General features: G+C 39.8%; 1 protein-coding gene across 8 annotated transcripts in view; it reads left to right on the top strand.

The window, feature by feature from the left end:
- DNAJC6 (DnaJ heat shock protein family (Hsp40) member C6) overlaps positions 1-26,372 on the top strand; it is a 157,946-nt gene that overhangs the window by 71,615 nt on the left and 59,959 nt on the right. Inside the window, exon 1 of one of the 8 annotated variants that reach the window (XM_077954617.1) lies at positions 15,119-15,331. The exons of the other annotated variants lie outside the window; for them this stretch is intronic. The gene's annotated coding sequence lies outside the window, so the exon portion shown is untranslated. Of the gene's footprint in view, positions 1-15,118; positions 15,332-26,372 lie in introns of those variants that run through there. 8 annotated transcript variants of the gene reach the window in all.

Here is a 26,372-nt window from a genome sequence, read left to right as displayed (position 1 = left end):
CGATTTAAAACATATTACTTAAAAACCAAAGGAAGGGAGTTGTCATAAAGTCACAGAGTAATTCCTGGGGCCCAGGGGCAGTGGAGCCAGCCCATATGCACCTGGTACCCCAGAAGTGATCACCTCCTGGAAGCCCCCTCTCCAGTGCCCCATAGTTCTTGTTTCCTTTCCTGTGCATTTGCTCTGCCCTTCACTCTCTCTGAAGACCAGCTTTATTGTCTTCTCTGTGTACATGGCTTCCTCAAAGGTCCTGAGTTTCTATGCCACTGCTTGAAGCAACCAGTTCTCAATGATCATCTGTCTCTGAATCCCAATTTCCAGGAGGAAAGAATCCAATTACACATATAGGTATTATTTGTGTGCCTCTCATCCAGAGCTTTAGACAGACTGGGGCATGTGAGGAACCTGTCTCATGTTGAGATGGATGGCAAAGCCCTACTCAAAGACGAAAAAGGAGGAAAACTGACCCTCAAGTCACTCTTTTACCAGCTGTAGAAAGAAGGGTCTATATAACTAAAATTATGAAATAGACAGTACAGGCGAAAAGTAAGTGGATTGATGAAGCCTTCTTGAATGGGGACATTAGTGCTGGCTTTGCAGTGTAGGCAAGATTTCTTGGTGGAGAGGGAGATGGGGGAGGACATTCCAAACTAGCAGCTTGGAAGAACTTTGCATGTTTGAGTAACAGTGAGCAATTGAGTACCTGCATATGCCAGTACTTCATTCATTCATTTAGACAGGAAATATTTACTGAGGACCTAGTAAGGAGGAGGATATACTTATGGATAAAGAAACAAAATTAAAAAATTAAACTGCTTCCCCAAGGTCATAGAGAATATGAATATGAACCATGTCTATCATGTTTCAAACTCTTAATTGTTTTTTTCTTTTTCTTTTTTTTTTTTTTTTTTGAGACGGAGTCTCGCTGTGTCTCCCAGGCTGGAGTGCAGTGGCGTGATCTCGGCTCACTGCAAGCTCCGCCTCCCGGGTTCACGCCATTCTCCCGCCTCAGCCTCCCAAGTAGCTGAGACTACAGGCGCCCGCCACCACGCCCGGCTAGTTTTTTGTATTTTTAGTAGAGACGGGGTTTCACCATGTTAGCCAGGATAGTCTCGATCTCCTGACCTCGTGATCCACCCGCCTCGGCCTCCCAAAGTGCTGGGATTACAGGCTTGAGCCACCGCGCCCGGCCTTAATTGTTTTTTTCTAGAGTTTCCTCCATTTATACTTTTTCTACTTGATTCTACAAGGTCAAAAGTGACTTAGAGCAAGGTTGGCGGCTCAGGCTTTTTTTTTTTTTTTCTGTTTTAAATATAGAATTTTTGAAATTGTGCATTGTCCTTACATCCTAAAGTGAGAATAGCCATAATTTCCATAACTATAAGATGATTTATGTGTGGGTGTATGTTTGTTTTAGGGGAATTGTTTGGTCAGGATGGAGATTTCTACCATCCATTCTAACTCAACATTTCGTGTCTGGGTAATGTTGGCAACCAGTTTGATTTAATTTATTACAGAATTATTTATAATAGAAAAAACTTGAAACTGCCTAAAATGTCCCAAAATAGAGGATTGGTTTAGAAAATTATGATATGCCTATATAGTATTACCAAATAGAATATTAAGATATGCCTGTGTAGTATTACCAAATAGAAAACTAAGATATACCTATATAGTATCCAACTCAAAAAAGTTCTTCTTTTTTTTTTTTTTATAGTAGAGATGGTATCTCACCATGTTACCCAGTCTGGTTTTGAACTCCTGGGCACAAGCAATTCTCCCACCTCAGCCTCCCAAAGTGTTGGGATTACAGGTGTGAGCCACCATGCCCAGCTCAAGAAATTTTTAATATGATGGGAAGATCTTCAAAATATAAAATGAGTATAAACAAGAAATAGTCTTTATACATTGAATTAAACTACATAAACATGTACACACATATATTTGTATTTACATAGGAAAATTATTGTAAAAATATATATTAGTCTAAAAATGAAGGAACTATCAAAATATTACAAAACAATATTTGGGTAGTAGATATCAGTAAATAACAAATTTTAAATGCGTTTTGCTAAAATTTTAATGATGAATTTATATTTCATAACTACAATTTTATGTAACTATGTTCTTTATCTGCATCTACTTTTGTTACTGAAATGTTTATTGAAATAATTATAGATTCACATTCAGTTGTGAGAAATAGTACAGAGAGATACCTGTAATTTTTGCCCATTTCTCCCAGTGGTATATTTTGCAAAACTCTAGTGTAATATCACAGCCAGAATATTGACATTGATTCATTCCACCTCAGATTCCTCTAGTTTCTTGTATTTGTTTGCGTGTGCACTCATGTGTGTATGTTAAGTTCTATACTATTTTCTCAACTGTGTGGGTTCCTGAATCACAGTCAAGGTACCAAACAATTCTAACACCATAAGAAACCCCCATGTTGCCATCCACAGCTGCCTCTATAAAAATACAAAAAAATTAACTGGGCATAGTGGTGGGCACCTGTGGTCCCAGCTACTTGGGAGGCTGAGGCAGGAGAATGGCATGAACCCAGGAGGTGGAGCTTGCAGTGAACCAAGATTGTGCCACTGCACTCCAGCCTGGGCGACAGAGCGAGACTCCATCTCAAAAAAAAAAAAAAAAAAAAAAAAAAAAAAAAAAAAAGAAAAAAAGAACTTGACCGCAAAGGGTAAGACATTTATTTTATTTTGCTTTTGTATCTGAGGCCATAATGGTGGAACCTTAGCATTGGGAAGGACTTAGCAGTCTTCTTGGTTCCTCAGAATGTAGGAATTTTAGAGGAGGAGTGGGAGACATTTTATGATTCTCTACCCTCCTCCAACACATCATCAGCTTGAGCTGTCTCCCCATCCTTTGCCCCCAGACACCTTTGCCTTGGTAGTGCAGGTCTCAAGTTAGATATCATGTCCACTGAAAACCCTTGCCTGACCTTCTAAGTCTGGGTCAGGTGCTTCTTCTTTGTGCCCTGATTATGTTCTGTATTTTCCTCTTTGTGGCACTTTTCTCATTTTATAATTGCTCATAGATAATAAATAAACAGTGAGTGGGTAGGTGGAGGTCCTTTCCCAATGTCTGATGATCCTGCAACGGCCGCTTCTCCTTCGTTTCCCACCTTGTGAGTGGCTTTTGGTCCTGCCTGTACTTCAACCACAGCATTTGTGTGGCAAGCCCTTGTTTATGTTGATTGTGCCCAATTCCAGCCTTCTACCTTCTGATGCTTCCACTAGGATGACTAACTTCATTTTCTGAGCTCATCACATTTTTCTTTTCCTCCATTTATACAGGCAATAAGATGATTAAGATGACTACTTTAAGTAGCTACGAGCCTATATTGTGCTATGTGCTTGATATATATTATAATAGCTTCAGCTCTGTTCAAAAGAGGAAATGGCTACAGCTGACCCAGAGACCATCTGGGGATAAAATGGGGATAGTAAAACATAACTTGAAGTATATTTTATTGAAATATTTATATTTATTTGGGAGGCTGAGGTAGGAGAATTGCTTGAACCCTAGAGGCAGAGGTTGTGGTCAGCCAAGAATGCGCCTCTGCACTCCAGCTTGGGCAACAGAGCGAGAATCTGTCTAAAAAATAAAAAATAAAACATTTTATATTTATTATATTTAATAAAATATTAAAAATATTCCTATACATATTTTAATAAAATATACTTCAAGTTATGTTTCGCTATCCCCATTAACAAACTGAGGAAACCAAGGCTCAAAAAAGGTTAATAAGTTGTTCAGGATTATGTAGCCAGATTAGTGGCAGAAATAGATTCAAATCCAAAACTGTCTGTTACAAAGTTCACCTTTTTTGCTCTGTCTGCAGGAAGGAACTGCATCTCTAGGGAGCTGTTCTGATTCTTCCAAGACTTAGAATGTCCACTAGGGACCTGTATCCAAGTCTAGTTCCTGATTGAACCCTTCTAGTTAGGTAGCTCTGGACTTTGGAAGGCAGCCATTCTATTGCTGGACAAGAAACATTGCTGGGATGTTTATTGATGTTCAGTGGAAATCTGCCCTTCACTCTCTCAGTTCTGTATCTAGGTGGTTTGTAGTTCTGTCCCTTGGTGCAACATAAATTCTTTTGAATTTATAAGTCCCTCATGCTGTACCTAAGAGGGATTTTTCTGGGTTTACCTATTTATTTTACAGATGAAGAAACTTGAGTCCAAAGAGAGAAGCCCTGTTTAACTTACTGCCCTTGAGTTACCTGAAACCTAATCTTGCCTTTCTGGCTTACCTTTCTCTTTCTAGCTCTTCCAGTCTTTTCTCATGAGATGGGTTTTCTTTATTTTTCATTACCCTAGTCATTCTCCTTATGGACACTCTCCAGCTGGCCTGTGTGCCTCCTGTTTTTGAAGCTGACCTCAATAGTCCAAACTTTGGGTTGATTGCATGGAGTTCAACAGAGGATGTTTAATTCTGCAAACAATGATGAGATGTCACTATGTACCAGGGACGTGTTGCAATCCTCTACCATATTCTGCCTTCCTTTTTCCTTGTCCACATTGTCTACAATATTTATGAGGGTAGAAGTTTGGTTGTATATGTGACAAAGGCCATCGTAACAGTGGCTTAAGCAGATGAAAGCCTATTTCTTGCTCACATAAAAATCTGATCTGGAATGGATGCTGTATAAAGTAGCTAGGGTGCCAAGCTGCTTCTATCATGCTGCTTTTTGATCCTTAGGATATTACTCTCTTCCTCGTCATCTAAGATGGCCAACCAAATATTCATTTTCTAGCCAATGTGAAGGCCAGGGAAAGGCTTACCTTTTCTCTCTAAGAAACAGGCTGTATGTTGCAGTCTCACTTCCACTCTCATCCCATTGGTCAGAACTTAATCACATGGTCGTACCTGGCTGAAGAGAAGCCTGGGAAATGTAGTCTTTTATTCTGGTAGTCCAAGTGACCAGCTAAAAGTATTCTTAAGAAGAACAAGGAGGGGAGAATGGATTTTGGTTGGTAAATAGCAGTCTCTACCATACCCCTCCTTCTGTTTCAGCTCCAGGAAAACAAGTCCTGGTTGGTTCTCTATAGCCATTGGCTTCCCAGGTTTATGAAGTTCCATTTCTAGGAAAGGTGGCAAAGCAGGATCTCCCAGAAATTCTCAGGATTCTGTGAAAGACTGAAAATCAGAATCTTTGGTGTGGAGGTCACAATGATAAAAATACTTGTCGTTTATTTGGGGCTTACTATTTGTTTGCTAGGCATATGTTAACATGCATTCTCTTATTTAATTTTCAGATGAATCCTAGGGGGCAGGTATGATTATTAATTCCCAATTTACAAACCAAGTTTTCCAAAGAGATGAAATAACTTCCCAAGGTTGTACAGTGATTACAGGGTGAAGCTACTACCTATTTATCTTAGTGCACTGGAGCCTGAGGTCATTGCCCACTCACTTTGATGCTAGACAGACCAGAGTTGCTCATTAACACTTCATAAAGCCCTCTCATGTTCCTCATAATAACCAGACATTTCTAATTATAACTTGAGCAGCAAGTGTTGTTTAAGATAGGTTGTGAGCCCCAAGTTGAAGGGATGGCTTTTATACCGTGTTTGCTGAGTATGAGCTCAGGTCAGACAAAATATTGGGTGACCAAACTGGCAAAGACTGTTGTCCCTGTATTTCATTTTGCTGTCAGCAGTGCTCTTGGTTTATTTTCTTTTCCATGAGGAAGCTGAGGCACAGGGATGTCACAGGATTTATTACACATGGTAATGTTGGGATTTGCTCCACATTGGTCTGATGCCAAGCTGGAAATATTAATTCTGCTGCTGCCTCATGTTCATTAATCTAGAGGGGGCCTGGACTTCTATTTCCTCATGTCCTGGAGTCTCTCAGCGTGTCCTGGGACCTGGGACCTGGTTCCAGGCCTGAGTTTGCCAGCCTTGCTATGTCTGGTTAGAGATGACAGGTTAGAGATCACAGGCTTTTCTGGACTCTGTTTTGCTTATAGCTTTGCTTTTTAAATTTTGTTTTGTTTTTATTTTCTCCTATAAATATGGCAGGTGGATTATGAATACAAATGTTAACATTGGGGCACTCAATGAGGAAAGGATGTCTCTAAGGTTAACTCTCTTTTCCAACTCCGAATCACGATATGTAGACCACAGGAAGGGGCAATGGAAACCTTGATATTTAAGAATAACAAGTGTTCCGTGAATTGGGTGGTGGGGTACCTTTCTAGAAGATGAGAAAGAATAAATTATGCAAAGAACGAGGTAGAGGTTCTTAGCAGGAGGACAGCAAAAGCAAATGCCTTAAGTGCAGAAATGAAAAAGAGGCAAGAAATAAACAAATACCATGTTTGAGCCTTACGCATTTTGGGATTTATTGGTTATGGAAGGGGAGACAGAAGCTCACTATCAGCAATGACTCCCTGCCCCTGAATCAACGGCAATTTTTGGACAGGCCTCAATAATGCTAGGAGTAAGTGCCTCACGCTTGTCAAATCTACTTTGCTTAGGTATGTTTGGAAAAATGATCAATGTCCTTGGTGAAGTGTTACTCTCTTTTGCTTCATTAAACTCACCTTAGGAAGTGGTTAAATTGATAGTGTTTTGTTCATTCGTTTGTTTGTTTTTCAGAATTCTCTTCACGTCTCCCAGAGGCTTTGAACATAAGATACAGTGCTGTTTTTGATATTAGCAGTGGTTTATAAAAATATTTAAGTCACTCTTTCCTCTTAACATCCATACAAATACTTAGAGGGGTAGAAATTAGAAGATTATATCAGAATTTCAAACCTGGGATTTATAGAAAATTGGAGGGTACTCAAAGGATGTTCTATTGGCAGAAGAGTTGAGTTGCTCTGAGAACAATGGCAGATTCATTTATTTACAGTGGTTACAGACTCACAGATGTGCTCACACTGGCCACAATCCATCCATCACTAGCAGATTTGAACATTGTTCCAGTTTGGGCATTTGGGTTCTCAATCTAATGTAATTCACCTGCTCATATTAAGAATTTTAACATACCAAGAAGTGTTTTTTTAAAAAACAAAAACAACACTATCCCCCAAATTAATAGTGGGAATTGAATAGTACATTTTGGCCTTATTACTCATCTGAGCTCAGTAGAGATCTTTGGATATGCTTCCAATAACAGTAAAAATAACAGCTTGGTGAAATAAATGGACTCGTAGGTGGAGAACCAAAGTTCGGAGAGGAGTTTTATCTTCTGATTGCATTGCTCTTTGGCATAATGGTTTTGGAATAAAAACCATCACTGCTTTATTTTTACTTTATAAAGTACTTCTAGGATATCATTTTACTTCAGCTTTACAGTTGCCTTATAAACTGGGTATAATTGTCTTCATTTTACAGCTGAGGAGTCTGAGGCTCAGAGTGGTTAAGTGACTTGCCCAAGGTCACAGCATAGCAAGCAGGTGACAGAATCAGGATTCCAACCTGTATGTTATTATATAAATTGTCATAACTCCTGAAAACATAGTAGCTTTAAAACCTTGAAAAGCATCAGTGCCATCTTTAGAACAATGACTTAGGATTTTTTTTTCCTCCATGGATACTGCTTTAAATGTTTGAGGAAATAACTGCAAATTTTGTTTCTTCCTAACCCCAATAATGCTCTCTACAATGTCCCTCAGCCCAGAATTTCTTGTGACTATTTGATTTTTTTTTTCTGAAGCTTCAGTCTTTAATATTGCCTTCTGTTCGATTATATCACGTCAAAGGCAGAGCCTAGAGAATCATTATTAAGGATTTGTAGGTTGTTTGCATGACTTTTTAAAGTAAAAAGGATAGATATGAATAGAAATAAATAAAATTATTTTGCAAAGTAACCATAAGGCTTCAGCCATGTCTGTATATAATTTATTCACTATAAAAAGTTCTACTGAAGATATATTTTGACTTAGATAACATAATTGATAAAAAGATGGCAAATTTATTGTTAGGTTAATATAACTATCCCTTCTTTGGAGAGGGTGATAACGAAACTGTCCAAAGAAAAAGATGCCCAGATGAGATTATACTTGGAAAATTTTGTAGGCAGATACACAAACTGCAAGTATAACATGTAAGCATGTTTGACAGGAGAAGTAGGAGAACATGGGTTACAAAATCCTTAAGCTTGACAGCCTCTGGCAAGGTGGTAAATAATGTGAGATCTTTTAAAATGGCTTTCTTGAGATAAAGCACAGAATGTAGTGCATGCAACTTTCAGAATTGTTGCTGGAGACAGCAAAAATACTCTTGAGACAGTGCAGGCTACCGAGGAAAATACGTGCAGTGATCCAGAAGAAAGTGAGAGCATGGGCTATTGGGAGAACTGCAAAGAGTTTCCCTGGGACTGGGGCAAAGATGGGTGAAGGAAGAATGCAGGAGGTGAGAATGGGAAGGAAAGCGGTTCCCAGGTCATTCAAGGCTTTGTAAACCATGTAACCCTGTGGCCCTAAAAGTTTCCATGAACAGGAGTGATAAGATAAAATTTGTATTTTAACGCGCCTCATCCCTCTGGAGAGAATTGAAGGGGTCCAAAGCTGTTAGGAGGCTAGAGATGGAAATGGCCTGAACCGAGTGATACTAAGTAAGGAGTAGTTGGTGTGTAGAAAGGTGGGTTGGATTTGGGTTTTGCCTATAGGAACAGTGGGAGGAAACAAGGTACTTCTCAGATTTCTTTGTATCTACCCATTCTTACTCCATAACCTCCCATGCTATAAAATGATGGTAGTGGTAACAATGACTATAAAATTTGAAGGCCTATTATATTATAGGCGTGAAACTTCTCATCACCTACAAGATAAAATTCAAGTCTTAAAGGGGCATACAAGCATTCCATAATACGCTTCTTGCCTATCCTACCACCCTTTGTTAAACGCCCTGTGCAGTATTGCTGACCAATTTATAGTTCAGAATCTGAGGTCAGAATTAACAATATGTATTGAGCCAGATAAATCAACTATGTCTGTCCTTTTTTTTTCTTTAGACAGAGTCTCATTCTGTCGCCAGGCTGGAGTGCAATGGCACGTACATTATAGGGCTGTAAAGCATTTAGGATAATGCCTGGTACATAGTAGGAACTCAAATCTTAGATGATTTTAGGTATGATTTGTTATTTTTAGTAACGGAATATTAGAATACTACTACTACCACTACGTACAAAGCCCTGTGCTTGGCACTGTGTATGGAGTCTTCTTTGACTCACCTCATCTTGCCTTCTACGAGTTTTCAGGCAATGTGCATATGCTTAAAGATTTCAAGAAGGGAAACTGGGGAGTGGTCAGTCAACAGGCAGTCACTTGAGATTACTGCCAAATGCAGGGAAAGAGGAAAGAAGGCACTTGCAGGTGGCCAACTTGTTAGATAATAGTCCCTCACCCCTGGGCTTCTGGGGCAAAAATGAAAAACAGAAGCCATGGTGGAGATTAGAATGCTTCTGTTCTGCCAATGCCGCCATTTGTGGCAGCCAAATGCTTAAACTCCATGTCTAGTTTGGTGGGACTCCTAACAGACCTTGCCTTGTAGTATTAATAAATCACACAAATCACAATTTAACACTCACGTTGTATAGACTCTGTGAGTCATGGAGTCACCCAGAGTTCATGGGACCTTGGAGAGCAGCAAATTCCACCTCCACATTTTATAGAAAGAGACTTTGTCCAGAGAAGGAAAGCCATATGCTTAAGGGCACACTGGTATTTGGAACTTGAACTTTGTTGGTTAACCTTATGGGTCAGATCATGCAGATTCCCAAATGCCTGGACCCTTGCCTGGGAGGGAGTAGACTCTCAATATGCAAGGGTGCTGAGAGGAGGGATGATGGCTCCACTGTTGTGCTGCCCTCATTGTATTTGGTGAGTCCAGGCTCCTGCTCTTATCAGAAGAACAGCAATGGTAGCTGCTGGAGGAAGAGTTGGCCTCCCTCAGGATGTAGCCATTTCTGCTGCCTGATTTGTATTGGGCAAGGTCTTGTTTGGGCCCTTCCGTAGCTACAGCCATCTACGTGCTATTGGCGATTGCCCTGAGACCTCTACTCTCTGTCAAAAAGAGGTAAGGAAGAATGTGATAGTGAAAGGGCATGAGATTTAGAGCCACACAGATCTGGTTTGTGTTCTGACCCCAGTGTTTCTTAGAGATGTGATCTTTATCCAGTCATTTAACTTCACTGAGCCTCAGTTTTCTCCTCCATAAAATGGGCATGATAATATCCACCTCAGCAGATTGTTGTAATGATTAAGTGTGATGATCTATATCAAGCATTTGGCAGATAAAAAGTGTCCAGTGAATGGTAGCTCCTCTGCCTCTCTCTCTGACCCTGCCTGACCTTCATTTAGGGCTGTCTGTCCTCTGTCACACAGTGTGGCATAGGGCTGTGGCTGTGTTATTGCACTTTCTATTTATCAGAAGCTACTGAGGGATGTTGAAAGATGTAGACTTTAGGCTCTACTCTCAGAGATTCTGATTTGAAAGAAATCTAAAAATCTGCATTTTTTAAAACAGGCACCCCAGGCTATTTTGATGTGTAGCCTGGTACCTAGGCTGATACTTAACCTTGGGAACCTCTTGCACCACTTTGCCAGACCTCTTAGTTTGGGCAGATTATGCAACCTCTCTGAGCCTCATTTCTGCACCCATTAACTGGGACTGATAGCCTTTTTATTAAGGTCCTTTTCAGGGTGAAATGAAACATAGTGTGTGAAGCATCTTGCATGAACTTAGCACACAGTGGGAGCCTGGTGAAGACTGGATTCCCCCAGAACAACCGTGTTTGCTTGTACAGTTACGCTATACAGAAATGGGCTTGTTCCAGGGTTTGAGTGAAGACTGATACCAGACACCAAAGGGCTGCATTGCCCTCTTCCAGTCTATAAGCTAGCCGTGGTCCTAGTTCCTTCTTTGGAAACCAAACCCTTTCAATGTATCATTCTTACCATTCTGTGGATTTTACAGAGGGCATATTGTTCATGATGGAAAGCCACCTGCTTGCTTGTCACCTGCATTTTTTGGAGACCGTTTTTATGGTTACTAGTGTCTGTCTTTGAAATTTCAGCACCTGTGAGCTCTGATTGTGTTACCTGGAATCTAAAAGGCAGCAGAGGAGACCAGATGCTGCTAATGACTTTTCAGCTCTTTCGGCCATAGTTTTCTCAAAGAAAAAAGGATGTGAACCTGGGTTTGTCAGCACTGATGTACTTTCACACCGCAAAGGGACTTGACAATGGGCAGGTTTCCAAGTCTGTAGAGTGGTTCTTTGGGGAAGATGGAAAGCATATTTACAGTTTGGTTCTTCGGGCTCATGCTCTTTCCCCACCTCCTGTGCTCTACTGCCACTACCCCTGGAATGCTGGTGCATGTGGCTGTTGAACATGAGAATCAAAGACAGCAGCTATTGACCCTAAAGGCTGCGTGTGCCTGTGGGGTGGGTGGGATTGGGCAGCAAGGAGAGGCTGAATTAGGAAAGAGCATCTTGAGCCACTGTCATCATCCCTTTGTGAGGAACCACGATCATAACTGGACTGCAGTTTTCCACTCCTGCCTGTTCAAGCCTTAGAAACTAGTTTTCATTAATTTCTTTGCTACGCAGTGAATGCGTAGCAGTTTTCCACTCCCGGGTGTCTGTTCTTGAAAATAACCTTAGATTAATGCAGAGCAGACATCAGGCCAAGGTCTGGCTTTTTTGTTCTCCAGCAGTGCTTTTGGGTTTGACTGTTTCCTTTTATTTTTTAAGCTTTTAACAAATATAATAGGAGGTAGCAAAATGTTGTCAGTGGAGCACAGGCTTTGGAGTAAGACAGACCTAGGGAAGAGCCTGGCTGTATGACCTAAATTTTTGTGTTTGGTCCTGCTGTGGGCTGAATATTTGTGTCCCCCTCTTTCCCAGATTCATATGCTGAAACCTAATCCTTAATCGGTAATATTTGGAGGTAGGGCCTTTGGGAGGTGATTAGGTTATGATGGCAGAGTCATCATGAATGGGATTAGTGCCGCTATAAAAGAGGGCCCCAGAGAACTTGCTTGTCTCTTTCACCATGGGAAGATACAGGGAGAAGACGGCCTTCTATGAATAAAGAAGTGGGACCTCACTAGGTACCAAATCTGCAGGCACCTTGATCTTGGACATTCCGGCCTCCAGAACTGTGAGGAATACATTTCTGTTGTTAATAAGCCACTCAATTTATAGTATCTTGTTATAGCAGCCCAAATGGTCTAAGACAAGTTCTCAGTTTGCTGCTCTGTAAAAGGGGGATAATCAAACTTACCTGGCAACATAATTGTGAAGATTAAGTAAGATAATGGACATAAAGCTTGTAGTCTAGTTCCCAGGGATCTGAGGGTGTTTAATAAGTGATGGCTACTGCTGTTATCATCTTGCTGCACTTCAGTGCAATTGAAATTGGTTTAAAGTGAATAGAAACTGTTGGTTTCTTGACAGATTCGATTCAGTTCAATTAAGTGTCCTTTTTTAGATGGCTTACCCTGGTAAGTGTCATGCTGAGTACTTGATACAGATAGAAATTAAGCACCGTCTTCTCGCTAAGCTCTTCTTGTGTATTCTTAATTAATTTTGTGTTGCAGCTTTCAAAAAAAGCATCTCCTCACCCTTTCCAGTGATTCTAAATTTCTTTATCTACTCCTTTGAAGGTTAGTTTGACTTTCAAGGCTTTTGAGATCTGAGCATCATTCACCGTTGCGGTCTTACCTCTCACCCCTCTCTAATATACCCTCTATGTCCACCCATTGCTGTGAGGAAACCATAATACCTTGGCTCTAGTATGTACCATCGCCACTGCCTGATACACATTCCTCTCAATTTCAGAGGCTTCCTCCTTCCTCCTGTGTAGTGGAGACTGCAATACTCATCTGTCAGTGTTGGATGAGAATTTATGCATGTAATTTTTTTGTCTGAAGAGCAGATGGAACCACACAGACCAGACTGCAGGAAAGAGAAGAGACAACACAGTAGACTACCTTACCCGTGGTTTCACTTTCCAAGGTTTCAGTTATCCACTGCCAACTGCGGTCTGAAAGTATTATGAAAATTCCAGAAATAATCCATTAAGTTTTAAATTGTATGCCATTCTGAGTAGCGTGATGAAATCTTGCACCATCTTGCTTGGTCCTGCCTGGGATATGCATCATCTCTTTGTCTAGCATCTATGTTACTGCCTATTAGTCACTTAGTAGCCGTGTAAGTGATAAGATTGACTATCTTGGTTATTGCAGTGCTTGTGTTCAAGTGACCCTTATTTTACCTCATAATGACCCCAAATCACAAGAGTAGTGATGCCAGCAACTTGGATATGCCAAAGAAAAGCTGTAGAGTGCTTCCTTTAAGTGAAAAGGTGAAAGTTCCTGACTTAATAAAAAAGGAAACAAATGGTATTCTGAGGTTGTGTAGATCTATGGTAAGAATGAATCTTTTATCTGTGAAATTGTGAAGAAGGAAAAAAGGAATTCATGCTAGTTTTGCCGTTACATCTCAGATGGCACATGTTATGGCCACAGTGCATAAGTGCTTTATTAAGATGGAAAATGCTTCAATTTGTGAGTGAAGACATGAACAGAAACGTGTTCCAATTGATGGCAGTTGGGTTCAGTATTATCTGTGGTTTCAGACATCCACTGCAGCTCTTGCAGTGTATCCTCTATGGATAAGAGGGGACTACAGTACTAGCATCTGCATTGGCCAGATGCTAAGTAGAAACAGAAGCTGCCTTGAACTTAGGGAGGCCCTGGGTGTACAGTGATTTTTCTATGCCATTTGTGGTGCCATTTCTGTAGCTCACCAGGGTGCAGCCTGCAGAAGGAAAGCCACACAGCTCTTTCCTCCCTCCAGGGGCCCTTATAATAATGAATGATGGCAAAGAATCGAAGATAGGATGATGATAATGGCTATTTTTTATTAAGCACTTCTTGTAGATATATGCGCATGTGTGTATTTCATTCTTAATAAGTATTATCGCAAAACTGAGGTTCAGAGAGGTTGTATCACACCCTTAAGCATGAAGAAGATAGGGAGGGTGGCTATAATAATAGTGACTGTCCTCCAAAGTGTGACATCAGACTCTTCTGATGGTTGGGCAACTACTGTGCCAGGGAAATAATTATCTGTCTCCTTAGCAACCCCCAATATTTGGCTTAGTTGTCGTTGGTGCATTTCAGTTATCTTCATGTCGGTAAAGAAATAGGTCTCAGGAAATTTAATCCAGCTAGCAGTGCTATGCCTAGAATTCAATTAACTCCATGATTTGCAATTAATGAGCCCTCATGCCAAGATTGAGGTCATAGCATTAATCTTACTTTTATTTTAGGATTTCCACTGTCATGATTTACAGCAAAATCCAGCCAATATTGTCAGGATTATTGGAGCATAATTAAGCCAGAAAGACAGGCAGAACCATTGGTTAACATGGGAGCCAGGGAGGGACCTCATACCTTTGCTTGGTAAGCCTGCCTCGGGCAGGATGGGTCTACATATGAGGATTTCCATCTAAGGACTATTTCCCAGATGCCTGATCTCTATACATTTCAAATCCCCATCCAATCTCCAAAGAAAATATTTCTGAGTCCCAGTTGGTGAGCCCTTGTGAGTTATGTTGTTAATTCAATGCTACCACATCCACCTCCACCTCAAGTTGCCATTTACTAAGTTGTAAATGTAACAGACAGTGAGTGGGCTTTTACAGACGATGGATTAAATAGTTGTGATGATTCTACGAGGAAGGCATCGTAGGCCTTCTCTCGGTATAAGGTTATACAGCAAGTAAGTGGCCTTTCCACTGAACTGATGGAAGGATGTGGCAGTTCCTAGCTGCAGACCATTTTTGTGCTTCTCTCCCTTTCGTGTGTGTGTGTGTGTGTGTGTGTGTATTTTGTCCATTAGGATCTCCTTTACTTTCCCATATAGAAATAAGAAGGCAGGCATGCATAGGCAAATATTGTTTATGATTGCCTTCTAGGTGACAAATGCTCATCCATCATTATCTCATTTAATCAGCATATACATGGGAGGAGGATATTATCTGCCTCCATTTTACAGTTGAGAAAACTGAGGCTTAGAGAGATTTACTAGTTTGCCTGCTGTTACACAGATAGGAAGGAAGGACAATCAGTGTTGTGAATGCGGGTAAGCTTGTTTGCAAATCCTAGGTTCTTTTAATCACAACAAGCTAGTACTAAATAAATGCTTTTTTTCTTTTCCTGGTTCTCCAGGAGTGGTTATTATTGAGTCGAGAATTTTTGGCAAAAGTAACACGTGGAGAGTCATTTTTTGAGTGGAAGGAGTCTGAAGAGAGGGTAGGAACCAACCTCCTACTACCCACCAGGTAAGGGTGTGCTTTTGGCCTTTGGGATTTAGCTCATGTCTTCTGTATGTAGAGTGCAGATAGATCCAGGGTAGGCCACCCTGTCTCGCCAACCAAGCACAGAAATCAACCCCTCCCATTGACTTTACTTTTGCTCAGCGTTTGGTTTTTCCACAAGAGAGTGTAGTGGCCAGATGTTTATGAGAAGGTCTCCATAAGCCAAGTCCACACCGGAAACTGAACCCACAGCTAGCAGTAGCTTTCTTTGCCCTTGAGATCAGTGAAACAGAGGAGTAGTGGGTTCTCTTTGCACTTAGGTAGTAGATTTTCCTCCAAATGCTTGCTGTGGGTTTTTTGGTTTTCTCCTAGAATTCACCTTCAGACTGTATCTGCCTTCCCTGTGTAGTTAGCATTTAGAAGTGTCCTCACTGAGTTTGCTTAGCCTCATTGAACATTTTTATGCCTGGCATGGGCTTACTAGAGACTGCCTATTGGAGGTTCCTACTAATACAATTATTTGATAAATAGATACTGAAGGACTGCCTTGAAATTTTCTACGGCTGGCTTGGGATGGAATACTTGCTTTTGAAATATGCCCTAAAGAGTGTACTATCCTTGGGGAAATCCACTTGTCTTGGGCAATATTAATCTGCTCTGTGAACAGCTTCTTGGAAATTTGCTGATAATCCTTTTTTTTTTGTCATTCAATATGTCAGTGTGAGAGAGTAAGAGAATTTGGTAAAAGTTCTTACTTTTTAGCTTGACCTTTTGAGGTCTGAGGAGCAGTCTCATCTTCCACCCCTCTCTAATAATACACCTTCAAGTTCTCTGAGAAAACAGCATGATATCCTGGTTCCAGTATCTATTATAGTTGGTGCCTTAGGCAACTTACCTTCTGTTTCAGAGACACCACCCCACCCTTCCTCATCTGCTTAGGGGAGACTGTAATACTCATCTTTCAGTGCTGGGTGAGCCTAGCATGTTCCCTAGTACGCTTATAATCAGAGCTCAGTTTTGATCCTTTCACTTTTATGTCTGTCCTTGACGTGATGGTCTCAACCTTTGCTTGCTCTCCAACATTATTTTGTACTAAATAATGGGCTAAAATGCCCTTCAGCCCATTTCCATCCAAACTGCAATTCAGACATCACCTCTGCCATAAGCCATCCTCTTTCCTATTTCCAACAACCTTTAACACTGCCCCCACTCCACCACCCCTGCCTGCCACACACACACAGACACACACAGGCTGGAAATAAGCTCCTCAGAATGCTTATCTACTTTATATGCACCTTTATAATAATACTTGGTGTGTCTAAACAGTAGAATATCAACTAATAATTATAATGCAGCACTGAGAGATATGAGAGAAAAAATATTAATGACTCAGAAGACTACACTTCATTGCTAAGTGGAAATATGGCAGGTCCAAATCTATACACAGTATCATCTTTATTTCTATGTATGTGGACACACAACACAAAATGTGTATATGTGCGTATACACAAAAACAGAACTAAGAATGTAAGGATATATAGTCTCCAAAATGTTAACAGTGGTACCCTTGTTTATTTTATTCTCTGTCTTAATTCCATCTTCTTTGGTTTCAGTAGACCTCAGGGGCAGAGAAGTGAGTTAATCATACTGCTTTGCAGTCTTTATACAGCACAAGGCCCCGTCTGGTTTTATTCTAGATTTTCTTTTTTTTACTTCGTCAGCCTCAATTCTATCCTCCTCACCCAGTCATTTGGTTTCTTTCTAGTGCTCTTTATATATGTCCTTAAGTGTGCCAAATTTTCCACATTGATTATGAATGTCTTCTATATTATAGATATATATGATATTATTGTGTAATGCAACCTATTTTAATGTATAAAAATATCAAAATATAGGTAATGTTTATATTTATATCTGAATGAAGCCTTTTTTCATAAAGTAGAAACTGGAATTCATGTCTCTGCTTTTTACCTCTTTTCCCCCTTTTCTCCCCTCCCCTCAATCCTGCAATCACACACGCATACATGTGCGCACACACGCACAAACACACACACGCACACATAATGAAGATTTTCTTGACTAGTTGTACTTCCAGTTCCAAAATCTCAGGATTCCTTGTTGCATATATTGGTTGATTCCCTCCCTTGAGCTCTCTGATATGTGGTTTTGTATGAAGTTTTTAACATGACTTTTCTCAAGTAATTGAGCTCCTCCTAGCTTTTAGCATAGTACAGCAGAGTCTGAAAAGAGAATGACCAATGGCAATGCAGGCAGCCTTACTGGACTAAGAATGGCATTTTCTGGTGATTCATATGTTTGCCTTATCTTTTCCAGTCTAGGCCCTATTCAAGCATATGGCAAAAGGGACATACCATTTGCAGTGAGAGCAATATTTGTTTCCTTGCCCTGCCAGCTACTAGCAAGCTAAGTGACTTGAGCCTTAATTTCATTATTATGCTTTCAGGCATTTCAATGACTCTTAATTGACACCCCAAAATATGCATTTTTTAACCTTTTGAAATTTGTTGATACTTATTTTATGCCCCAGCATATGCAAACACTTGATAAGAAGGTTTGTTCTTCAGTTGTTGCTTGCAGTATTCTATAAATGTCAGTTAGGGGAATGTAGTATTGTTGTTCAAATGTTTTCTTCCCATACCAATATTTTGTCTACTTGTTCTTAAAAAGTCTGCATTTGTCATTGTGGGTTTGTCCCTTTATTTCTACTTTTCTGTTCATTTTTGCTTCATATACTTAGAAGCTGTGTTATTAGGTGCATATATTTAGAATGATATCTTAGGGAGTAATTGACCCTTTATTATTATGAAACATTACTTCTTAACTCTGTAATATTCTGTTTTGAAATTAATTTGTATCATGTTAATATAGGCCTACCTGCTTTCTTTGGCTTACCGTATGATTAATATTTTCTCATCCTTTACTATTAACCTATCTGTAACTTTGTAATTAAAGTACATCTCTTGTAGACAGCATATAATTTGTGTTTTTTTAAATTCAGTCTGATAATCTCTGTCTTTTAATGATAGTGTCTGGTCTATTTAGATTTATTATAATTATTAATATAATTGGGATTAAGTCTACTCTCTTATTTGTTTCTAACTATTGCTTCTGTTTTTAGTTTCTCTATTCTTTTCAGCTTTGTTAGGATTAATCATATATTTTTAATATGAAATTTTAATTCTTCTGACTTTTTGGCTATATATATATGTGGTACATATATTTGTGTGTGTATGTATGTGTATATATATAAATATACATATATTTATATATATATATATTTGGTATGTGGTTTCTCCAGAGATTGCAATATTTATTCTTCACTTATCACTGTATACTTAAAATAAGAGAAGGTTATAGCAGTGCAATTTCGCTTACCTTCTACCCATCTTTTGTGCTATTTTGTCATATATTTTTCATCTGTGTAATAACACCACAATACAATGTTGTTATTTTTGCTTGTAACAGTTATCTTTCAGGTGCATTATATTCACCCAGACATTTACCATTTCTGGTACACTTCATCCTTTCCTACAGATCTGAGTTTTCATCTGGTAACATTGCCGTTAACACTGAAGAACTCCCTTTAGCATTTCTTGTAATGCAGGTCAATTAGCCACACATTTTCCTGTGTTTTTAATATAAAATTTTGTTTTGAAAGGATTTTTTTGCTGTCTATAAAGTTCTTGGTTGATAGTTTTTTCTATCAGCATTCTAAAAAAAATTCGTTTCATTGTTTTCTGACCTCCAATGTTTCTGATGAATGTTAGCCATTATTGACATTGTTGTTCTTCTGTATGTAATGTATCTTTTTCTCTATCAGCTACTAAGATTTTCTCTTTCTTTTTGTCATTGGCAGTCTTATTCTGATGTGTCTAAGGTGATTTTTTGTATATTTATCCTGTTTTGGGTTTGCTGAGTTACTTGGATCTGCAGCTATAGTTTTAACCAGGGACAATGTTGATTCTCTAGGAAACATTTGGCAATGTTTGGAGGTATTTTTGGTTGTCTTTGCTTAGAGTTCAGGTAGGAGAGGATATTACTTGAAATTAGTTAATGGAGGATAGGGATGCTGCTAAACGTTCTACAATGTCCACGACAGCCCCCCACAACAAAGAATTATCCAGTTTACAATGTCAGTAGTGCCAAGTGCCAAGGTTGAGACATTCTGATTTTGAGTTGAATTGTTTTTCCACCAAATGTTGTAAATAAAATAGTTTTTTCTGCTCAATTTTCTTCCTCCATCCCTTCTTAGACTCTGCTTACATGATGGCAAACTGCTTGCATGATGTTTCCTCACAGGTCACTGAGACTCTTTTTAATTTCTGTCGAACTGCCTTCAAGTTCATAACATTTTGTTTTGCAGTTTCCGATCTTCTGTTAAGCTCATTTAGCAAAATTTTCATTTCAGATATTATACTTTTGAATTCTGCAGTTTTCTTCTTCTTTTTAAAAATATTCTTTGCCATTAGCTCATTAAGACTACCTCTTTGTTTAAGCCTTTGAACGTATATTAATAAGCTTAAAGTTCTTTTCTACTAATTCTAACATCTGGAGCATTTCAGGTTCTATTTCTATTTACTGCTCTTTTATTGTTCAATTTTTACTGCTCCTTTACATGTATAGTTTTATTTTTATTGTATGATAGACATTGTGATGATACTTTTTTAGAAGTCTGGATTACCATTTTCCTTGAAAACATGTTAAATTTTATTCTGGAAGACAGTTTAATTACTGACATATCCTTCTGGTCATTAGGCTTGATTTTATTCTTTGTTAAAATGGGTCTACTGTGGTTTTCAACTTAGTCCTAGGAATGCAGCCTTTACTCTAGGATGTAGTCCTTATTCCTAGTGTGGATGTGGCCTTTCTGATACAGAAACACTGAATATTCAACTAAATGCCTGAGGTGCTTAGCAAGAGCTTTCCATTTGGGCTATGCTAGAGCTCCAACATACGCCAGCATTTATAACCTCTGGTATATAGTGCTGGTTTAGTTCTCAAACCTGCATCAGGCAGTTTCTGCTGGGCCTTGTGAAGTCTTACTCTCTATATTCACAGCCTAGACCTCAGCCAAGGTCTCAGGGTGAATTTCCATGCAGTGTTTTTCCTCCCATCCCTCCAGCACCCCCACCCCTTCTGACCACACTGTGCCTCTCCCTATTTTCTTTTATATTGTCCCACATATTCCAGCTTCTTAGCAGTTTTTGTATTTTGATCCCTGCCTTCACAGTTCAGCAGGACCACTATTCTACTTGGGCTCTAGATCATTTTATGGTAATAGGAAAGTCCTCCAGGCAAAAAGCTGGAGCAACTGTGAGGCTCACCTTGTGTGTTTTCTTTCTTTCAGAGATCTCAGTCCTTTTTAGACTGTTGTTTAATGCCTAAAAACAGATGTTTCATATAACTTATCTACTTATCACAGGTGCTCAAGTCCAATACCATTATCCTGGTGGGAAGTAGAAATCGGGAATATGCATTTTCAGTAAAGACCCCAGTTTCAGTAAATTCTGAAACTGATGGTTGTGGGATCGTATTTTAGAACTGCTGATGTAAATTATTTTAAGTAGTTATAAAGTGTTCAAAGTAGCCCCAGCTTTCTGAGGAATTGTCAGAGGATTTCTACTCTCCAGGAGGTCTAGGTATTTTATATTTAGCAAAGGATAGGACTTTTATGTGACATGTTTCTTGGTGTGAGATCCCTTTGAGTGTGGTGTATGTGTATGCGTATATTTGCTACAGTGCTGAGTTGTACTCTGTGTTTTCACCATCTTGTGTATAGACAATGCACAATAGAATACCACACCATAGCAGAATAATTTGATCAAATATACTGCAAGAATGAATCATCCATACATGTGTGTATGCACACACAGTTATATGTTTTTGTTTTTTTTTCTTAAGATGGAGTTTCGCTCTTGTTGCTCAGGCTGGAGTGCAGTGGCATGATCTCGGCTCACTGCAACCTCGGCCTTCCGGGTTCAAGCAGTTCTCTTGCCTCAACCTCCAAGTAGCTGGGATTACAGGTGTCCACCACCACACCCAGCAATTTTTTGTATTTTTAGTAGAGACAGGGTTTCACCATGTTGGCCAGGTTGGTCTTGAACTCCTGACTTAGGTGATCTACCCGCCTCATCCTCCCTAAATGCTGGGATTACAGGCATGGGCCACTGCGCCCGGCCTCACAGTTACATGTTAAAACTTATAAAATGTTTACATTTTCAATATATAGTTTTATATGTAAATTTCATGTGTCAATAAGGCTGTTTTTTCAATAAGTTAAGTCATGGCAATGATTTGGGGAAGTCATTTTATTTTCCTGGTGCATCCATTTGAGGCATAAGGATACATTGCTAATATCCCATTGAGTATTAAAGTGTTATGAGTCTGGGTTGTTTCCTCTCATTGTCCAAGGGGGGCTTCCAGCTCTCTGACTGTTATGTTCCTGACTGTGCCTGATGAAATGAAAATCTTGTCTTCACACCGACATTTGGATATATCCTAACTAAGTAACCTGGTGAATGAATTGACCTCTTTGACTCTCTTTTGATTTAGGCTAGAAGTCCAATGCATTATCCATTGTGCCACAGAGCCTGCCTGCTTGCCTGAATTGACCTCTTTGAGACACAGTTTCCTTATCTGAAAAATAAGAGCAAAAATGTATTTCAGTTTTAATGTGTGGGATACTGTATATTCCTAGCATGGTGCCTAACATGTAGGAAGGCCACTTTGGTATATGTGTAAAACATGTGTGTGTTGTATGTAGCACATAGCATATACACACTTACCTTGATCTTGTAAACAACAAACAATATCCATCCACAACCACTGCTACTTTTCTGGAGAACAATAATTTGATCTTTCTCTCAGAAGTTGGCTTGCAATGGCAGCTCCAGAATTTCTGTCTTGGAGCTAAAAAAAGACAATCTTGCTGGAAGGGGAGGAGTTTGAGAAACACTTCTTAGAACTGCATATGCATAACAAGCATACTGGTCTTCTAAAATTCTACCTGTGTGTGGGGGGTTATTTGGGAAGACTGATAGAGTTCTTTCAGTCACGCTTTGGTGTCTATATTGTCTCCCTTGTCTCTCTTTAATGGAACTGAAATGTTGAGCAGAAAATTTTTGCCTTATTTTTCTCTTTGCAGTTTTTTTAAAGCAGGCCATCAGTCCTCTGCTATCTCTGTTCTCTATCATAGACAAGGTCAGATAATGGCAAGGACATTTTCTCTGTTCCAGGGTGGTAATTAAGAGGGAAATGTCGTAGTCCATTTTATGCATTTTAAGCCCTGATCTTTTGATTAGAGAAGAGAGAAAAAAACCAATTGATGGCCACTCACTTTCTGGAGTTGAGGTTCTACGTGGTGCGCAGAACCCTTTCTATTTCTTCAGGTTTCTATTGGGGATTCTGATCTTGTTGGATAGATTTGATTATTATTACTTCATAATGCTGAACCTTTTATTTGGTCCACATGTTGAAGAGTAAAGATTCCTTATTTAGACCCCTTTTCTCTGGCACATCATAAATACTTTGTCTGTTGGATCAAATTATTAGCAATATCCATGTAAAGTTTTATATGAGAGTTTATTGAGTAGAATTTGGATTGGCAACTGTAGCCTGATTTCTTTGATCCTTGAAGGAACAAAATGTGTTACATCCATTTGGCTAGAATTCCCCTAGCACCAACAGCCTGGTTATGAACACTGTGCCCTATCTTTATTTTACACAGAGTCCATTTTGGTTTTAATGTAGTCATTACTTTGTATTTCTCATTTTTTTCTACTCTTATCAATCTTTTTTCATGTTGTTGATCCTTCTGGGAAAGAGGAGCTAGTATTGGTTTCTTAATTAGCTCCTCTTATCTCTTTGAAGATAAACATTTCCCATCAAATATTAGCCTTCTTTACAATAAAGCTCATGTTGTATTTCATGAAATCTCCATCTTTTAGACAGGCTTTCTCAGTGGGTGCAGTGTTGCAATCAGACATTCTGAAAAGCTTGAGGAGACAGTGAAACAGTGAAAGCATCTGGTCATATTTGCTACCTACAGTTAAGCAAAGACTAGGTCACTGCCAAAGTTGATCTGTTTGGTCTTCCTTGCTATCTCTGCCATTTTCTCTTTGGTTATTGCATTCCATAGCAGCTCAGTTTCACATACTTTTATTGAGTGCTTACTGTGTGCCATATATTATACTTAGGGGGCTGTGAAGAGGCGTGAAACATGCTTCTTGCTATTGAAGACTCAATAGCAAGTAATTGAGTTGAGGGGAGGTAGACTCATTCACAAGTAATTTTAATGCAAGCTGACTGCTCTGAGTCCTAGGATGGAGGGACAGAATGAGGTGGGAGAATGGAGGCATGAGAGACAAAAAGTACCTCTTGAAAGAGGCAGGATGGGGAGGTGAATAAGAGCAGAGGCTTTTGGTCCAGCCAAACCCAGCTTCATCTCATTCTGTTGTGACTGTTACTAAACTTCACCAAAACCTCAGTTTCCTCAGTGGGACTCCCCCCTGCCACTGTGCTTAGTGCAAGGATCCAATTTAGTTGTTTATGGAAACTGCTTAGCTGAGTGTCTAGCCTAGAGTACATGTTTAGTAGATGGCCTTTGTATAAGGATGATAGCGTTAAACAATTTTAGAGGTGGAGGGAACTTAGGAAATCACTTAATTCATTCTCCTATGTTTATATTCTTTGAGACCCTGAGTTTGTGATTCTCCCATAGCTTGGGAAAGAGCTGAGCCATCATAGTCTAGTACTTTTCCCATTAAGGTCCTGAAAAGTGAGTGTGGAAGTAGTGCACATACAGATTTCATGGTGTCTGTAGTGATGACAAAAGCTTTAATAACTGGCACACTAGCATAATATAGAAATCAATATATATCGATGTAAACTATAACCTTTTATTCTGTAAATAAATACACACATGCACATGTATATTATCACTGTTTATAGCACAAATTACCACTTTAATTTCCAATTTTTTAATTGATTTTTGGACATTCTGAACAGTATTATTGTTACTAGCTGAATGATCTCCATTTCTGGGCCATGGTTTGACATGAGGAATGCCAGCCAAACCTTCCAGCAACTTCCCCATTAAATTGATTATTCTGGTTGGGCATAGTGGCTGACACATGTAATCCTAGCACTTTGGGAGGCCAAGGCAGGCAGATCACTTGAGCTCAGAAGTTTGAGAACATGGTGAGACCCCGTTGCTGCAGAAAATACAAAAATTAGCCAGGCATAGGTGCACCTTTGTAGTCCCAGCTACTCAGGAGGTGGAGTTGGGAGAGTCGCTTGAGCCTGGGAGGCGGAGGTTGCAGTGAGCCAAGATTGGGCCACTGCACTCCAGCCTGGGAGGAGGAAGTTGCAGTGAGCCAAGATTGGGCCACTGTACTCCAGCCTGAGTAACAGAGCCGTACCCTGTCTCAAAAAAAAAAAAAATTATCCCAAGGGCCCTGGTACTTTATTGCAGTACAAAGAGGGCTGGGTGTGCTATTGACTTGTAAGAGCTGTGATGCTCTTGGATGCCTGTGCTTCCTATGTGGCCTGAATCCAGAAAGCCTGACTCATTGGCACCACCTGCTCTGTGGCCTCTGCCTGCCAGTGCTTAGCTCCGCTGGAACCTTCCGTGGATGCTACACATGCTCCTGCTTCTTCTTCCCTCTTGGTCTGTTGAGCAGCTGTGTCCAGGGCCACAGCTGTAGCTTGTACCACGTGCCACCTAGTACAGAAGTATTGCAATATTTCAAAAACCAGTACCACTGAATCTGAGTGAACCTGAATTTTAGTCCTGCAAATAACTTATAATAAGTCCTCCCACCAGGCACCAGGTCACGTCAAGATGAGAAGCAGAAGCTTCAGAGTGATAAAGAGGTTCACCTTTCTGTTAAACATTTGTTCTTTGAACTATCAAAAGTGAAGAGTTTCCATGGACCATAGCGTGGATGCACCAATAGGAAAGTCTTACCCTAGGGAGGCTTGCTAGGCACATCTCCAGTCTGGCTTTGTTAACCCTGAAATGGAATAGCATGGCCTGATTTTGTTTTTGTTTTTTTTTCTCTAGCCAAGCTTGTGTGACTTTGCTAGAGGCAGCATTTTTTGTGGCTTTATCTTCTATATGCCATTCTATTAATATTTCTATTCTACAGATAAGGAAATCAAGACTTCTCTAGACTATACATCCAGCTAATAGCAGAAGTGTGATCCAAATCAGTTCTGGCTGAACTAAAGCTGACATAAAGCCTGTATTTTAACACGGGTTGCCTTGTGTAATGCCTAACCTCTTGTTTGGCATAGGGAGTGTTGATTTATTATTTGCTAAATGTTATCTTTTTTCCTCTGAATTTTTAATTTCTAGTTGGATTCCCAGCCATTTGTGGGAGGCATTCCTTGGAATCATTTACCATGAGTGCTGAATTTCTAAGAATTTAAAATAAAGATTCTGCCAGGCATGGTGGCTCATGACTGTAATCCCAGCACTTTGGGAGGCTAAGGCCGGCCAATCACCTGAGGTTAGGAGTTCGAGACCAGCCTGGGGGACATGGTGAAACCCTGTCTCTACAAAAAATATACAAAAATTAGCTGGGTGTGGTGGCGTGTGCCTGTAATCCCAGCTACTCGGGAGGCTGAGGTGGGAGACTCACTTGAGCCCAGGAGGTGGAGGTTGCAGTGAGCCGAGACTGCACCACTGTACTGCAGCCTGGACAACAGAATGATACTCTGTCTCAAAAATAAATAAATAAAATAAAATAAATTTAAAAAAATAAAAATTTCTGGTCATTTTAGAAGATCTCATTACATAAAAATCACAATGTCATGCATGGTCTTATTTGATCCTGTTGATGACATGAGGCATGTAGAAAAGTTTTTGTTCTTAATTAGTTCCAGTTTACAGGGTGGGGAGTTGGTGGGGGGAAGGAAACCTAGAGGAATAAAATGACATGCTCAAGGTCACACAGCTTTTAAGCAGAAAAACCAAGTCTCAAATCTGAGACCTCTCTTCTCAGAGTCCATTACGTTTCCTCAAAGCTTCCCTGGAGAGATG

This window comes from Macaca mulatta, chromosome 1 (genome assembly GCF_049350105.2).
Source record: "Macaca mulatta isolate MMU2019108-1 chromosome 1, T2T-MMU8v2.0, whole genome shotgun sequence".
Classification (NCBI taxonomy): Eukaryota; Metazoa; Chordata; class Mammalia; order Primates; family Cercopithecidae; genus Macaca; species Macaca mulatta.
This window is presented reverse-complemented; position numbering and strand designations above follow the sequence as displayed.